This window comes from Acomys russatus, chromosome 27, assembly GCF_903995435.1.
Source record: "Acomys russatus chromosome 27, mAcoRus1.1, whole genome shotgun sequence".
Taxonomy (NCBI): domain Eukaryota; kingdom Metazoa; phylum Chordata; class Mammalia; order Rodentia; family Muridae; genus Acomys; species Acomys russatus.
Window position 1 is genome coordinate 35,440,796 of NC_067163.1, and position 12,041 is coordinate 35,452,836.

Here is a 12,041-nt window from a genome sequence, read left to right on the forward strand (position 1 = left end):
GAGATCTTGCCCAAGGTCACCACTCCTTTAATTCCATTTAATATCCTTTAACGACAGGTCTCAAATATTTTAGGTTGGCATGGACTTTTATATAATGATAGAAATGCAAAGTTATATTTGCTACAGCATACTGTTTATGATGATAAAAATTTAAGGTTATACAACTCTGAGATTCCATCTTACACCCATCAGAATGGCTAAGATCAAAAATTCAAGCGACACCACATGCTGGCGAGGATGTGGGGAGAGAGGAACACTCCTTCATTGCTGGTGGGAATGCAAACTAGTACAGCCACTTTGGAAATCCATCTGGTGCTATCTCAAAAAACTAGGAATAGGGCTTCCTCAAGACCCAGCTATTCTACTCCTTGGAATATACCGAGAAGATGCTCCAGCACACAACAAGAAAATTTGCTCAACCATGTTCATAGCAGCCTTATTCATAATAGCCAGAACATGGAAACAGCCTAAGTGTCCCTCAGTAGAAGAATGGATAAAGAAACTGTGGTATATATACACTATGGAATACTACTCGGCTATTAAAAACAAGGAATTCCCGAAATTTGTGGATAAATGGATTGAGCTAGAAATGATCATAATGAGTGAGTTAACCCAGAAGCAGAAAGAATCAAATGGTATATACTCACTTATATCTGCACACTAGCCCAAGGGACATATCCCACGAAAACCTTCACTTACCAGGAAACTGGGACAGAGGGGAGGACATCCTATTGGGACTCTAAATGAGAGAAGCATGGGAGAATAGCAAAGTAGAAGGATCCAGAGGGTCCTAGAAACCTACAAGTAGAACATTATGATAGGCAGATTTGGGCCCAGGGGTCCCGCTTAAACTAAGGCACCAGCCAAGGACAATACAGGTGGTAAACTTTAAGCCCCTACCCAGATCTAGCCAATGGTCAGAACATTCTCCACAGTTGAGTGGAGAGTGTGATATGACTTCCACACGTACTCTGGTGCCTCACATTTGACCATGTCCCCTGGAGGGGGAGACCTGGTGGCACTCAGAGGAAGGATAGCAGGCTACCAAGAAGAGACTTGATACCCTATGAGAATATACAGGGGGAGAAAACTCCCCTCAGGAACAGTCATAGGGGAGGGGAATAAGGGGAAAATGGGAGGGAGGGAAGAATGGGAAGATACAAAGGTTGGGATAACCATTGAGATGTAACAAGAATAAATTAATAAAAAAATTTAAAAATTTAAGGTTATAAATGTCTGTTCAAATGAACAAAAGCTAATTTAAGATACATGTCTAACTTATAATAAGTGATAAAGATGCCATGCAACAAATGTGGTATGAAGGAAATTTACTGTGGGAAGAGGGAAGAGATGGAGGGTGTCTGAGAGAGAGAGAGAGAGAGAGAGAGAGAGAGAGAGAGAAAGAGAGAGAGAGAGAGAAGGTATAAATTACACCAGCACCTGGTGGCAGCAGGTGATGACATCAGAGGTTGCTAGGCAATCTAGAAGCAGCCTGGTGGGAACAGGTAACACTAACTACTTTGACTTTGCTAATTGTTCAACACCAAGCCACTAGGAACTGCAGATAAGTAACAACATATGTTTGATGAATAAGGTATATTTAATAATCAAGATCTATAAACTGCCATGGTCTAATGAGGTTCACAGTAGGGTTTATCCAGCTTCTTTGTCTTTTACGCCTTAGCTGTTTGGATAAACTAAATCATTTAAAAAAAAAAAAAAAAAAAAAAAAAAAAGAGCTGCAATAGTGGTGTGTTTGGTCCTTCAGGAAAGTCCTTTTCCCAAGGTTGGGCATTTAGACAGATGTACTCATTCTCTTAGAAGCCTGAAGAAAGTCTCTGCTTGCTACAATGGGAGTCATTCTCTGACGGCAGGAGCTTGTGGCCTTCCATTAACATATGATGGAGGAGCTTGTTTACTTGTCAAGGTCAGTGCTGGCCACTAGGCTCTCTCAGTCCCTGTTCACCAGCCCGACCCCAGCACACAATCCCAGTTTCTCCAGGACAGCCTTGGCAGTTTACGACACAATTTACATGTAATGGCTATTTTGGTTTCTTTACTGTGCCAATTCTCAGGATCATCGAAGTTGCCAGCCTCTATGGACTGTAGTTGTGATTAAAAGCTTTGTTTTGGTACTGAAAGAACTTCAATTCAGATTGTTATTTTTGAAGCTCAAACTAAACAGGGATAAAGCTGCGACATTCTAACCTTATATAAGGTAGTAACTATTAAAGGTAATTAAGACATGCATGTTGATAGTCATCTTATAAATGATCAAACCTTTTAATGTGTTTTGTACTCCCACCTCACCCTCCCCTCCCACCCCCACCCCCCTGTGACCATTAAGTTCACAAAGTTTATAAAGTTCACTCTCTTCAAGAATTACTTGATCCTGAACTCCTGGCCCATGTCATCCATAGTTTAGTTTAGAGTAAATATTTTCCTCTTACTAAAAAAAAAAAAAAAAAAAAAAAAAAAAAAAAAAAAAAGTCATGTTGTCAATTCAGAGTGAGAAGGATAGGTTTAAGATTGGGGATTTGCAATATTTGTGTAAAGTGGGACAAGTGTAAATTGTAAGATGTTGTATGTGTGGTTTTTAAAAAGATATCTGTAAAGGGACTATGTTTGTGTACTTTTATTGCTGGCACAAAATGTCTGCAATAACAGCTCAAAGGAGGAAGCATTTATTTTAACTCTTGGCTTGAGTTCCCAGCCACTTTGCCCTGCCCTCTTTGGGTCTGTGTGGGGTCGTACGACGTGGTGGAGGAAGCTGCTCACTTGTGGCAGCCAGGAAGCAGGCTTTCAATGCCATGCAGCCCAATTTGTCAGTCTTTGCTATGACTTCCTGAGCTGCTGGAGTCCTTTCCAGAAAATTCTTGTGTGCACCCTTATCTTGAAGTCCTTTTCTCCTATTTCATTTAACTGCGTTGACCTGGTTTGACTTGGTTTTTATACAGGGTGAGACATTGGGGCCTGGTTTCATTCTTCTACATGTGGCTAGCCAGCCCTCAGTAGCATTTGTTGAAAAGGCTTTTCCCCCCAAAACATATTTTTCATAACTGCTCTACTTAGCTATAATTGACAGCTTGAAGCACCCTAGAGTCATTTGAGAAAGGAATCTCAATTGGCCTGGGTGCTTGTCTGTTTTTGTTGTTGTTTGGTTGGTTGGTTGGGGTTTTTTTTGTTTGTTTTGTTTTTTTTTTTTTTTTTTTTTTTTTTTTTTTTTTTTTTTTTTTTTTGAGACAGAGTTTCTCTGTGTAGCCTTGGCTGTCCTGGGCTTGCTTTATAGATCAGCTGGCCTAAAACTCACAGAGATCCACCTGCCTCTGCATCTCTCTCTCTCTCTCTCTCTCTCTCTCTCTCTCTCTCTCTCTCTCTCTGTGTGTGTGTGTGTGTGTGTGTGTGTCTGGAGGGGTGTTGTCTTGGTGTTAATTGATGTGACCAGTAGCGTTCCCTGGGCTGGTGGTCCTGGCCTATATAAAGACGTTAGCTGAGTATGAGAATGGACAAACCAGCAAGCGGAATTCCTTCGTAGTTTCAGCTTTAGGTTGTTTCTTGAGTTCCTGCCCCAACATCCTTTATGTTAGGCTATGACCTGGAAGTGTAAACCAGATAAATCCTCTCTACCCAAGTTGCTTTTGGTCAGAGTGTTTTATTACAACAAATGAAATCAAACTGGAAGGAAAAAAAGGTTATCAAAAATCAGATGGGTGTAGCTTGTATGGGTTTATTTTTGGATCTTCTGCCTACTGACTATGTGTGTTACTGAGCTGATGCCACACTGCTGTCTTACTATGGCTCTATAATATAGTCTGAAATCAGGTACTGTGGTATTTCCAAGAGTGGTCTTTTTGCTCAAGTTTACTCTGGCCATTCAGGACCTTTTGTGTGTCCATGTATGTTTTAGGATTGCTTCTCCCCCACCCCCCCACCTCTGTCTCTCTCTCAGTTCTGTGAATGTTGTCAATAGAATTTTGGGTTAGGATTACACTGAGTCTGCAGATCACTTTTGGTAATGTGTACATTTCCACAATGTTTATCCTGTCAGTCCATGAACATGAGAGGTCCTTCCATTTTCTAGTGTCTTCAGTTTCTTTAGTTGTTTTTTATTGAACAGGTTCACATCATCTTAATGAGGTTTATTACTAGGTATAGTTTTCAGGCTATTGTGAAGTTTTCCTGATTTCTTTCTCAGCATGTCCATTACTGTTACATTAAAGAGCTGTCCCTTTGTGTCCAGTGGTATCATTTTTTAATATAAAACTAGGCAATGCAACATTCAATACATATATTTATAATTTTATATCTTCTTTATGGAACGGTCACTTTTTATATTGACTTTCTTATCTCTTATGACTAATTTTAGCTTAAAGTCCAACTTTGTCAGAGCTCTAGTTTGTTAGCTGTTATTTCAGTAAAGACTCTGACTAAAAGCCAGTTGGTTAAGGAAAGAGTTTATTGGCTTAAAGGTTATACGAAGACAAGGCAGGAACTCAACTCAGAAGCTTGAAGCAGATGCTTACAGCTTACTCCCTGTAGCTTCCTCAGCTTGCTCTTTTGTATAACCTATCACTGTCTGACCAAGCATGGGCCTTACCTACAGCTGGATGGGTCCTCAACATCAATCAACAATTTAAAAATACCTCATAGAATTGTCCACAAGCCAATCTGATTGAGGGAGTTCTTCAGTTGTGGTTCCTTCTTCCAAGGTGACTCCAGGGTTATGTCAAGTTGACAGCTGAAGTCAACTATGATAATTAAATATAAATAAGGTTACTTTTGCTTATTTGGGGGCTTTTACTTTCTTCTTATATCACCATTATTTCACTTCCAATCTCTGAGTGCCTTTGCCAGTGAGGTATGTTTATTGTGGACAGCGAACAGTTGATTCTGTTTCATAATCTAATCAGCTGTTCTCTATTTTTAAAAAGAAATTCCAAAAAGTTTATTTTTTAGTTATAATTTGCTTACTTATATATCTAATGTGACTGTGTGTGTGTAGATGTGGGTTGATGAGGGTATCCACGGGCAATCTTCACAATGTATCTTCACAACTTTCAGGAGTTTGTCCTCTTTCCGTCCTGGGGAATTGATGTCAAGGCATCAGCCTTGCAGGAGAATGCCTTTATCCTCTGAGTCACCAGCCTGGTCCTGCGTCTTTTGAATAAAACTTTAAGAGCATTCATTCTGATGATTATTAATGAGAGGTATTTGCTAACTTCTGTAATTCATATTGGTTGTTTCCCTGGTTGATTGACACGTAATTCTTTTTCTTTCTCTCTTATTCATCTTAAGGGTTTTCTTATTTGCTGAGTTATATGTGTTTGAGTCTTTTTTCATTATAATTTGTTCATCTAGTCCTCTTTGAAACATGTTCCTTCATAAGCTTTCATGTTCATCAGTGTCTCTCTTCTTCCTCTGTATGTAGAACTTACTTGAGTATCTTCCACAATTACTGGCTTAGTGATCAGAACTTTCTTTAGTTTGTGTTATCTTAAAAGGACTTTATTTCTCCCAACTTTTAAGATAACTATGCTGAATATAGTAACCTTGGTTGGCAGTGATTCTCTGGACTTGAGGCATTTTTCCCACACTTTCCTGGCAGTTATTGCTTCTGCTCTGGGAGTCTGATGTTATTCTAATAACGTTGCCTTTGGGAGTTGGCATTCTTCTCTTGTAGCTTTTAATGCTTGTGGTGTTTTTTGTTTTTTCCTCTCCATAGACTTAGATTTGTAATTGTACTGTGACTTAGAGAAATTCTTTTCTGGCCATCTTGCTTTGTTTCTATTTTTCACTTCCTTCCTTCCTTCCTTCCTTCCTTCCTTCCTTCCTTTCTTTCTTTCTTTCTTCTTTTTGAGACAGTGTTTCTCTGTGTAGCCTTGGCTGTCCTGGACTCACTTTGTAGACCAGACTGGCCTCGATCTCACTGAGATCTGCTTGCCTCTGCCTCCCAAGTGCTGGGATTGCAGGCATGTGCTGCCATGCCTGGCACCTCTATTTGGGGTTTTAAATGTCACTGGTCCTTTGAAAGACATATCCTTTCCTAGACTTGGGGAATTTCCTAGTTTTGTTAAATGGGTTTTCTACTGACTTGGTTTAGCTGCCTTAGGTATGGTCTCTTAATCTTCTCCCAGTATTCTTGAAAGATGTGGCAGTGCTTATTTATTTCTTGTCATCGTTTCTTGATGTCTGAAGGTCCTTGATTTTGTCTTCAAATCCTGATATTCTTTCTTCTGCTTGGTCTAGTCACCGATGGTGTTTTCTCTCTTTTTGATTTATTGAATTTTTCACTTCCAATTTTTTGGTCAAAATATCAATATCTTTACTTTTATTTATTCATTTGTGCATATGGTTATGTATGTCTTTGTGTGTGTTAGGCATGTGTGTGCATATGCACATGTATGCATGTGTGTACATGTGTGTGTAAGTGTGTGTGCATGTGTGTGTGAAGGCTGGAGGCTGACATCATGTATCCTGTTTGGTTGCACTCCACCATACATTTTCAATTTTCAGATCAACTCAGTGAACCAGGAGCTCACTGATTTTTCCAGGCTGGCTGGCCAGTGAGCTCCAGGACCTACTTCCCAGAGCTGGGATTATAGATATGTGCCTCTACGTGCAGCTAGGGATTTAAACTCAGGGCCTCACACTTTACTAGCTGAGCTAAGCCCCATCCCAAATTGCAACTTCTTTGCTGTTTTTTCATCCATGTTATTCACTCTCTCACTTAGGTCCTAAATTGACTTCTTAACTTCACTTATACATATGCTAGTTTAAATAGCTCTAAGATCACTATTTTTTCAAAGTAAACTTTGCAATTTTATGTTAGGGCTTTCAGTATCTTTGACACTAGTTGCCAAGGGTTAAGCTCTTTGTCAGGATCCCTCTTTTTATGTTTCTTATACATGTGAGGTGTGTTCTGCACAGCTGTTAAGATGGATATATCTTCTTTTTTCATGTGGGGGTGGTGGTGGTGGTGCTCTTTATAATTAGCAACTTTATCTTGAGGATTTAATATAAAGTTACAACTAAAGTGAATAGAAACTGACTATGCCACCAGTGACCACAGCAAGGAAAATGGCAAACAACAGTGTAGACTAAACTATTATGTTAAAAATCAATCAAAGTAAGTGTGATAATAATAAGTGAATTAAATCAAGAAAATTTCAGGGGGCAGGGAAAAGGAAAAAAAGAGTAAGGTTAAATAAAAGACAAGAAAAAAAGAAAAGGGGGAAATGCAAGAGAGGCACAAAAGAGCATTGGATAAAACAATGGTTGTAGACTAAAGAGAGGTACGTAATAAAATTAGACAAAGAGGAATAAAAATTAAAACGTAAAATTTAAAAATAAAATAAAAACTGCATAGGCTATACCAAAAAGGGAAACGGAAAAATGTAAGTGGCAAAATTTTGGAGTGGCCTCTTCTTGGGTCCTCAAAGGCAGAGTCTGCTATGGGGAAAGAGGATGCGATCTGGAATCTCCTCTCTTTCCTACTTTTCAGGCTGGTCAGGGGCCAGCTGTCTCCCAGGGCTCTCTTCACTATGGGCACCTCCCCTTTTTGTCAGGAGCTACTGCTGGCCACAGTCAGCTTTGTGGCCTCTGAGCTGGTGAGGTTCTTGCTTCCAAGACACTCCACACCCCAGTGTGTATCCTGGGACAGACAGTGCTCTTGACATAGGCTAACAGGTGACCTTGTCGGTTTCAAGTCATGCACTCCAGTTAAGGCCAAAAGCCCCCTCAGCTCATGTAAAAATGTACAATCAGTGCTACTTTAAGAGGCCTGTGTTTACTGAGACAATCTTGAAAGTATTTTTTCCCTCCTGACACTGAAAGAGCAAACTGGATGTGAGGGTTTATGAAGAGCAAGGGCCTTCTAAGATAAGCATTTTAGCTTCGGTTTTAGTTTAATTTAAAAAAAAGATTTATTTTAATTATTTTTAAGTGTGTGTGTGTCTGTCTGTCTGTCTGTCTGTCTGTCTGTCTGTCTGTGTGGGCACGTGCATGTGAATTCAGGGCCTGTTGAAGGCAGAGGGAAGGGTCCTCCTGGAAGTGGAGTCACAGGTCGCTGTGAGTCACCTGTGCAGATGCTGGTAAACCAACCTGGGTCCTCTGCAAGAACAACCAGCACAGGCTCTTAGCCCCGAGCCCTCTCTCCAGCCCCAAGATATTTAAACATCCCGACTAAAGAGAATTTTACAGTTTTAAGAAAACTTATTTCTCAAAATGTGCTTTTGAGTGATGAGTTGGTTTTTGTGGTTTTTGGTGGGTTGAAATCAGAAAGGGGTGGGGTGGGTGATAGTGGAATAGTCTACTACAGACAAGCCACCCAGTTATCTGTGATTGAAAAGCACTAGAAAAGCTGGAGACCTGAGATAGGGGAGGCTCCTGGGAGGATATGGAGTGACTCTAACTGAGACTGCTAGCAGCCGGGGACACGGAGACTGAAGTGGCCACCTTCTAGCCAGGCAGGACTTCTAGGGAGGGAGGAGAACACCAACACTCCCCACCCCCATATACACATAAAACCTTTGACCCAAAATTGATCCTGCTTACAAGAAGTGCAGGGATAAAAATGGAGCAAAGATTGAGGGAATGAATGTCTAACCAAATGCCTGGCCCAACCTGAGACCCATGCCGTGGGAGAGAGTCAGCCCCTGACACTATTAATGATACTTTGCTATGCTTGCAGCCAGAAGCCTAGAATAACTGTCCTCTGAGAGGCTGCATCTATCAGCAGATTGAAACAGATGCTGAAATTTACAGCCAAACATTAGACAGAGCTTGAGAAGTCTTGTGGAAAAGTGTGGAGGAGGATAGAAGGACCTAGAAGGGACAAGAACTCCACAAGAAGACCAACAGAGGCCATCTTACCAAAAGCAACTTACAGATTTAATGTAATCCCTATCAAAATACCTACACAATTTTTTAAAGACATTGAAAGATCGATTCTCAGCTTCATATGAAAAAACAAAAAACCCAGAATAGCAAAAACAATCCTTTACAACAAAAGGTCCTCCAGAGGAATCTCCATACCTGATCTCAAGCTATGCTATAGAGCAACAGTAATTAAAACAGCATGGTACTGGCACAGCAATAGGCTGGTTGATCAATGGAATCGAATTGAAGACCTAGAAATGAATTCACACACTTATGGTCACTTGATTTTTGACAAAGAAGCCAAATCTATTCAACGGAAAAAGGATAGCATCCTCAACAAATGGTGCTGGTCTAACTGGATGTCTACATGTAGAAAAATGCAATTACACCCATATTTGTCACCAGGCACAAAACTCAAGTCCATGTGGATTAAATACCTCAAAATAAAACCAGAGACATTAAATCTGTTAGAAGAAAAAGTGGGGAAGAGCCTGGAACACATTGGCACAGGAGACAACTTCCTGAACAGAATACCAACAGCCCAGGCCTTAAGGTCAACAATTAATAAATGGGACCTCATGAGGCTGAGAAGCTTCTTTCTGTAAGGCAGGAGACACTGTCAACAGACAAAGTGACAGCCTACAAACTGGGAAAAGATCTTCACCAACCCTATATCTGACAAAGGTCTAATATCTAAAATATATAAAGAACTCAAGAAATTAAACACCACTAAACCAAATAACCCAATTGAGAAATGGGGCTCAGAACTAAACAGAGAATTCTCAACAGAGAAATATTGAATGGCTGAGAAACACTTAAAGAAATGCTCAACGTCTTTTAGCCATCAGAGACATGCAAATCAAAATGACTCTGAGCGTCCATCTTACACCCATCAGAATGGCTAAGACCAAAAATTCAAGTGACACCACATGCTGGCAAGGATGTGGAGAAAGAGGAACATTCCTTCATTGCTGGTGGGAATGCAAACTTGTACAACCACTTTAGAAATCTATTTGGTGCTTTCTCAGAAAACTGGGAGTAGGGCTTCCTCAAAACCCAGCTATTCCACTCCTTGGAATATACCCAGAAAATGCTCCACCACACAACAAGGACATATGCTCAACCATGGTCATAGCGGCCTTATTCATACTAGCCAGAACCTGGAAACAGCCTAAATGTCCCTCAGTTGAAGAATGGATAAAGAAACTGTGCTATATTTACACTATGGAATACTACTCAGCTATTAAAAACAAGAAAATCCTGAAATTTGTGGACAAATGGAACTAGAAATGATCATACTGAGTGAGTTAACCAAGAAGCAGAAAGACTCACATGGTATTTACTCACTTATAATTGGGTACTAGCTCAAAAGGCATGTCCCATGAAAGTCTTCACTTACCAGGAGATTGAGATAGATGTGAGGACATCCTACTGGGACTCTAGGTAAGAAAGATATAGGAGATGGGGAAATAGAAGGACCCAGAGGGTCCTAGAAACCTACAAGAAGAACATAGTGATGGATCGGGGCCCGGGGGGGGGGTCTGCTCAAACTATTGCACTAACCAAGGACAATACAAGCAGTAAACATCCAACCCTTACTCTATCTACCCAATGGACAAGACATTCTCCACAGTTATGTGGAGAGTGGGGATTGACTCTGACATGAACTCTGGTGCCCCATATTTGACCACCTCCCCTTGGTGGGGAGGCCTGGTGGCACTTGAAAAAAGAATAAGCAAGCTACCAAGATGAAACTTGATAGCCTATGACCATATAGTGGGGGAAGAGGTCCCCCTCGGTCATAGACCTAGGGGAGAGGAATGGGGTGAAAGCAGGAGGGAGGGAGGAACAAGAGGATACAAGCGATGGGATAACGATTGAGTTGTAATCTGAATAAACTAATTAAATGATAAAAAAAAAAAAAAAAAAAAGAAGACCAACAGAGCCAACTAACATAGGCCAATGTGAGTCTCACGACACTGAAGAACCAAGCAAAGAGCATGCGTGTCTGAACCTAGGCCTCCTACACATATAACCGATGGGTACCTTGGTCTTCATGTGGGTCCCTAAGCAAGCAGTGTAGGGCCTGACATGGGCTCTGTTGCCTGCTTTTGGATCGCTTCCCCGTAGCAGGGCTGCCTTGTTTGGCCTCAGTGGAAGAGGCTGCGCTTAGTCCTGATGAGACCTGATGTGCTGGGGTGGGTTGAATGGTGCGGGCTCCCCTCTTCTGAGAAGAAGAGGAGGGAGTGAGTGAAGAGAGAGGGAGGGTGAGACCGGGAGAAGAGAAGGGAGGGGGTGTGTGATCAGGATATAAAGTGAAAAAATAAATGAACCTATAAAAAAGAAAAGAAAAGCACTAGACATATAGCCTGTCTAGTCTTTCATAGGTGGGACACTGTGGCCAGCCGGATGCCATATCTTAATGTGTATGTTTTTATTGTAGTAAACAGACATAAAATTTACCACTTAAATCATTTTGGGGTATCCAAGGCAGTGTCCTTTCATTATATTCACAATGATGTGCAGCCATCACCATCAGGTGTTTCCATGTATTTCATCGTCCCAGACAGGACTTTGTTGTTGGTTAAGCGCCAAACCCCACCCCCTCCTACCTCCAGTCCCCCTACCCACCAGTCTCTGCTACCTCCGTACTACTTTTGAGTCTCTAGGTATCTTCAAGTAGCAAAAGACGACAGAAAATATTTGGCCTGTGTGTGTGTGTGTGTGTGTGTGTGTGTGTGTGTGTGTGTGTACGCGCGCGCGCGTGCACGCGCACGCCTGGGTTCTTCCACTCAGTGAGGTTCATCTATCACAATTTGGCTTATTTTTATGCATCAACAATATTTCATTGTGTGGAAATGCCATGTTTTGGGTTTGCACTCATTTCTTGACTTTAATTTGAGAAATTTTCTCCTGAAATTAAAAATGGAAAAAAAAATCACTAACACATGACTAGATAGCTTTCATTTCCCTGTCACTAGATGGTGAGCCAGATGCGGTAGGTGTCAGCATGGGACAGTTAACGTGGAGTGCAGAAGGCATCTGTGTGACTAGCACAAACGCTCCGCTCGCTCGACACACTGTTCTCTTCCCTGAATTTACAGAGTGAGTTAATTTCCCTCGGGGCCAGTGTTTGAACTGTTCCCCTGGATGCTGGAGAAAGC